A 6,483-nucleotide genomic window follows, 5' to 3' on the forward strand; every position below is an offset into this window, starting at 1 on the left:
TGTGATTTGTGACATCACAGGTGTCAATTAAGGCAAATGGGTGTCAGATATAGATTTAAAATAACGACTGCATGATAATATTTATGTAGCGAAATCAAACCTTAACAAGTACTTTACAGATATATATAAATAATGTTCTAAATACATACATCACTGAGACAAGAACGGGCTACAAAATACAAAATATAAGGGCCATTTCTTTCACTAGGCTATTGGAATTCATCATAGTGCGGAAATAAACATGCACTCTGATTAGTGGATCCACGGGATCCTCATAGACTTATAAGGATAGGTATGCCTGTGGTTCCTCATTTTCTTCCTCATCTGGGGAGATGGGTGGAAAGAGTGAGTTCCATATGCTCAGTAAAAAAATAGTATTAAATTAACATTGTAAGATTTCAAAAGTTTATTATTTTTTTTTACCATTCAGCTTCCTTGTTTACCTAACTCATAATTAGGAAAAATATTTATTTGAATATCAAAATAGTATGTTAGCACAGAAAATCAAATATACATATATCATGCCAAATAATAAAGAAAATCAAATAAATCATAAAATGCACAGATTTTTCGTGTCATGCTTCGCGAAATCATTACAAACTTCCATCTCTGATAGTAAATACATATATAGATTTTCAACTGCCTAAGTAGAATGACCAGATCAAATATAGATACAACAATTTGCTCATACCCACTTCCAGCTGGCCAAACCATAGTACAATTTATGACCACGATTGTACTAACCATAATGGTCCTAATAAGTAGTCTATAGTCACGATATTACTTAGCCACGAGTGACCCCTACAGATAGTGTTATACCACTCTCGTCAGAGGGCACACCGTCATCCACTATGAGCGGTACTCTTACGTCTTTTTAGACTAGATAGGGGAGGGGGAAACAGATACCTCGAAGGGCAAAGGGAATAAATACCCCTTAGAAATAAAAAGTTTAACGAGACACTTGATGCAATATGCATTCAATACAAATATACTTTGGACCATACATGTTTCATTCCACTTTTCTCTTTTTTTTTTCTTTTTTTTTGCTTTTATTCTCACGGACTACATATTACATTTATTACATGCAAATTCATCAAGTGTCAGTAAATCACACAGCATGCTTGAAAATCATAATAATTCTACTCATTTGAATACAGAGGCACGCAAAATAGATAAAATAACTATCATATTAAATTTGCTTATCTAAAAATACTCCTTAAGACCAGACGCGTGGACGGCCCACTTGCGCACGACAAGACATGCGCGAAGGTCCTGACCCCGTGCCGTGTGTGCTGTGCGCACGTACCGTGCATGATTGCGTGCGGATGGGACGTGCGTGTGCATAGTGCCCAGCACCCGCGTGGGCAACTGTTTTCTCATGGGATTTTTCCCGCGAGTAGATTTTCTCTCATTTCTGCTGAAATAAAATAAAATAATTTAAAATAAAATAATAATAAAATAAATAAAATATTAAAAATAAAAATAGAGTAAAATTACAAATCTCGAGAACATAGTAAATTAATTTAAATTTAAGGTGGTCAAAGGCCTGAATGAATAGAGTTTCCAAATTATTTAGCACAGTAATAGGCGGAGTTTTACATGATTGCTTGCTCCATTATCCAAGTACCATGAATTATGTGTATCCCTATCTCCCTCTTTACATGCTAGCAATAAAGTTATTTCTTCTTCATCTTGTTTATCATTGACAAAGTTGGCTTGTTCCTCCTTCTCGTTTAAAATGTTACGACATTCCCAAGCATAATGTCCATATTTATGACAATTGTAACATTCAATATTTGATTTGTTAGAATTTTTATAGTTAGCTCTTCATCTTCTTCTTCCTCTTCCTCTTCCACGGCCTCTATTTGATGGTTGACTTTTGTCTTCATTATCGGCATCATCTTCAGTTTCATTTCTTTTAAGTGCTTGACCATGACCACAACCATGACCTCTACATCTTCCTTGTCTTCTTTGCTTTCCACCATCATCAAATATGCCTTTGATTTGAGAACTTGTTCTAAAGGCTCTTCTTGTCTTCTCTTTATTTTTTCTTCATGAGCTTGTAGAGATTTCTCTAATTGTTCAAATGTCAAAATGTCTAGATCCTTTGATTCTTCAATGACACAAACCACATAGTCGAATTTTGGTGGCAACGATCGAAGAATTTTCTGCACCACGCGATCATCTTCCATCATCTCACCATATCTCCTCATTTGTACTATAGACTCTACCCTTGAGAAAAAATCTGAAATGGATTCAACATCCTTCATTTGTAAAGTTTCAAACTTGCCTCGTAAAGTTTAGAATCATACTTTCATCACATTGTCAACTCCTTAGAGAGAATTCTTCAAAATCTCCTAAGCTTGCTTTGCGTTGGTAGCATCGGCCACCTTTAGAAACATAGATTCATCTAAATCTTGATAGATGAGTGCAAGAGCTTATTGATCCTTCTTCTTTGTTCTTGCAAAAGCATCATTCTCATTTTGAGTTAAGGATCCTTCATCTTCGGATGGAGTAAAGCCTTCCTTCTTCTTTGTTATTGCAAAAACATCCTTATCATTTTGAGTTAAGGATCCTTCATCTTCGGGTGGAGTAAAGCCTATTTCTACAATATCCCACACATCTTATGAGCTAAGTATGGTTTTCATACGAAGATATTAACTCTTATAATTTTCTTTTATAAGACGAAAAAATTGGAAAGAAAATAGATTATTACTAGCCATCCCTAGAACTTTAACAAGAAACCAAAATTTGATACCACTTTGTTGGAGATAGGAGGAAAAGGTTAGAGAAACTAATAAAAAGACTCAAGATTTTTTATTGTGGCTCTTGCAAAAAAACTTCAAGTACATACTTATTTATAGACACTATTACAACTATTAGAATTAATTATAACTACCAACAAACATAATAAATCTAATTTATGATCCACAACTACTACCAAATCAAAGAATATAAAAAGATTTTAATTTATGAAGTTCAATTACTAATGAATTAATTAATTATATTCTAATTTGCAAATTAATTTTTAACCGTCATCGAAAGTGAAACCTGTCATGCACGCCAGGCCATTGCACCTTCTTCTTCTTCTTCTTCTCTCTCCTCATGACAGTATCCTCTCTCTCTCTCACTTCCTCTTTCGTCGCATCTCCTTCTCTCTCTATTTTCCCTTTGAGTGGCCATCGTGTTGTTTTTTTCTCTCTCCTTGCAATAATATCATCTCTCTCTCATTTCCTCTTCCGTCGCATTTCCTTCCCTCTTTTTTCCCTTCGAGCGATCGTCGTGTCACACAGCACTGCGCGACTCTCCTCTCTCAGTCACCGATGTCGCTCGGCCTCCCCTCTCTCTTCCTTCTGGTTATTGGTCAGTCTTCACTTTCTTCTTCTCTATTTCTCTCTTCTTTCTCTTTTTTTTCTCTTTCTTTCTTTATTTTTCTTTTATTTAATTATTATGTATAAATATATATGTATATATATTTGTCACCTATCTCTTTCTGCTTCTAGAGTCGTACACACCTCTGAGCTCTTCTTTTTTTTCCTTTTCCTTTTAATTATCTGTATATACATATATGTATATTATTTATATAAGTATACATATATTATTATTATTTTAATTATCTCTATATTTATTTTTTTATTTCTATATATGCGTATATTATTATTTTATTATTACTAGCAGCTGGGTATTACATAAATTTATGTATTTTTTTTATTATAAATAACAAAAATTCGACCATCCGGTCTTTTTAATCTAAAAAATTCTCTCACAACAAAGGCTATGTATGGTATTGAGTGTGTGTGTACATATAAAATATATACATATATATAAATTTTCTTACACCATTTTTTGTTAATTTTTTGAACATGAATTTTATGGAAATAGGGAATATTGGATAAGGATGGTGAGTCTAATACTTGGCTTGGACCAATGAAGCTTAAAACGGAAAGTGAAGGAAAATGAGATAGATAAAAATAGTTTTGAATATTTTTTACTAATTCTTTTTTAGTTTCGTAATTTAAAAGAGCAATTTAATGATGACTATTGACTAAGCTTATCCTCTTCACATCTCTTTACCATATTGTACATACATATATATGTATAATTATCACTTTGCTAATTAATTAAAATTAGATCATTAGTGTTAAGTGCTTCATAATATAAATTTATAAACCATATAAGTTTAACATTATAAATTTTTGTTAAAAAAATTGTAGAAATAAAACTTAGAGGATCACAAACACTTAATAATTTTATATTTTAAATTAGAGATTTAAGAATAAAGGACACATAACAAAGATTAGCTAATATTTTGAACTCAAAACTATAAATGTTTCACATTTGTTAAATATATACACATATAATATATATATATATATATAAAAGTAATGTTCTTATTTTTGCTCTTCCCAAATCTTGAGGATTTGCTTTCAGGAGGTGTATTGCTTTCCCCTCTGATCATAATATCGCTGCAAAAACAAAGATAATCTTTAATTTGTGCAGTAATTTTATAAGAATTTATAAATGTAATTGTAAACTTATAATTTACTAAATCATAATTTCATATATAATTAAATTGGTTCATTTAGTTGAATTATGAAAGGAATATTAAGTATTTTATATGAATTTATGGATGTAGTTTTTAAATTTAAGATTTACTAAAATAGGTTAAATGGTAGACTTGAATATTATTAAAATGGGTTAATTAATTGTATAACCAAATGAATATTAAGTATTATAAATACATATATATAGATATACCAAGGTTAATATTCAATATGTACATATTTATGCCAAGTTTAACTAGAGCATTTGTAGGACATTCGTACCCAATAAGGCTTTTGTGGTCCTATCATCCTCTTCCCAACAATCCATCCTTAAATCAGCCAGTTGAAATCATGTGTGTCTTTGTCAAAGTAGATGGAGATACAGGCATAGGCATGTCCTCACGGTTATTTCTCCAATGCGCCTTTTCCAAGGTGTTAATGGTTTTGGGGTCGACTTGTTGACCATTCATGGCCTGAACTTGATCACAACTTTCAATTGGAATCTGGATGCATCTTCAACCATATAGGCAGTGGTGGTGGTAGCATCAATAAAGGCTTTGGGTGTGGAGGTGGTGGAGGACAAGGCTCCCTAACTCATCATCGTTTGTTCAAGATTTGCAGTGGCCATGTATTGGATTGTGTGATAGCCCATAGTTCGCTCAATAAAGAAAACCATTTTACCAAACACAACGGATCAAAAATCACTGGCAACGACTACAACACAGAAATAAAAGAAATACGTCTGAAGCTAAATCCCTTGTACAAAATGTAATATATTACGTTACATTTATGAGATTACAAAACTTGCAGAATACAATACGCTAATGTATTACGATAAACTCGAACAAAACAGAATTTTCATCATTCTGATTTGAGTACAACTGCTAATCCTCAAAACCTAGAAAGATGATGATAGTAGGGGAATGAGCAAAACCACGAGATCGGTAAGTAAATCTAATAGACTACACTCTAGGTATGCGCACACAACAAACAATCAATCATAATATAAAACTTTTCTTCCTAATTTAAAAAAAAACGTGGATTTAAATAACAATAGTCATTATCAACAACCAAGAGGGGAGTTTTGTGAGCATTATGTTATAATGATTTTGTGTTCCCTACAATTCTCACTAATTTCACTAATTGTCGATCCTCTATGCAAAATGATGTGTCTAGCAGAACAAGTACCACTTAATCCTCACTACCTCATGGGCAGGGTCACTACACGAACTAGTCACAACATTACTTAGCCAGGTGACCCAATCAAAGGCATGCATCCCAACCACGTTTGAAAGGGCTTTCATCCACCCATAGGCGAGGTTCACCCAATGGTGAATTTCAGCCATACTCTTCTAACGCATTTCACTTTTCTTATTGAGTTCTCGTGATATCTTGTTTATTGCCTAATTGTTTGGTTACTTTAAGTTTGGTTTGCCTATTTTGAATTTCCTTCCCTAACTACTTGTTAAATTTCAAGCACACACATAACATTCTTTGTCCTTTCACTTCATCACTCATTATTTAGTTTGCATTCCTTTTAATTAGCTTAATTTAAATTCGAAGTATTAATTTAATTTATTAATTTATATCTTTTAATTTCGTAATTTTCACATTTGTTTTCCTCTAATCTCATTCTTAAGTATTTCTAAAATTTTCTATCTTTCTTTCTTCATGTTTTTCATAATTTTGGATTTAAGTTATTTTGAAGTATCATGTTTTAATTTGTTTATTAAAAAGGGGATGAATTTAGTTGAAATTTTATATTGGTTGTGAATTTCATTTTATGTTGTTGTAGTTAGTTTTAGTTTTAATTTATTTAATTTGGTAGTACATTGTTTCCATTATTTTTTTATTACGAGAAATTTCAAACTTCACTCATTTTTATCAATTCATTCAATCACTCTATTTTATCTCACTATGCACATTCATCTATCGTTGA

The 6,483-nt window shown here is 32.0% G+C and overlaps 1 long non-coding RNA gene across 1 annotated transcript; it reads right to left on the bottom strand.

Annotated features, from left to right (window-relative positions):
* Nucleotides 1-907: 907 nt before the first annotated feature.
* Nucleotides 908-3,180, bottom strand: LOC148253024 (uncharacterized). The gene is made up of 2 exons (XR_015813551.1): nt 3,052-3,180; nt 908-1,414 (listed from the first exon to the last, which is right to left on the bottom strand). It is a non-coding gene; the product is annotated as an uncharacterized LOC148253024 (long non-coding RNA).
* Nucleotides 3,181-6,483: the final 3,303 nt, after the last annotated feature.

Source organism: Carica papaya, chromosome 7 (assembly GCF_054855325.1).
Source record: "Carica papaya isolate Zhongbai chromosome 7, ASM5485532v1, whole genome shotgun sequence".
Lineage (NCBI taxonomy): Eukaryota > Viridiplantae > Streptophyta > Magnoliopsida > Brassicales > Caricaceae > Carica > Carica papaya.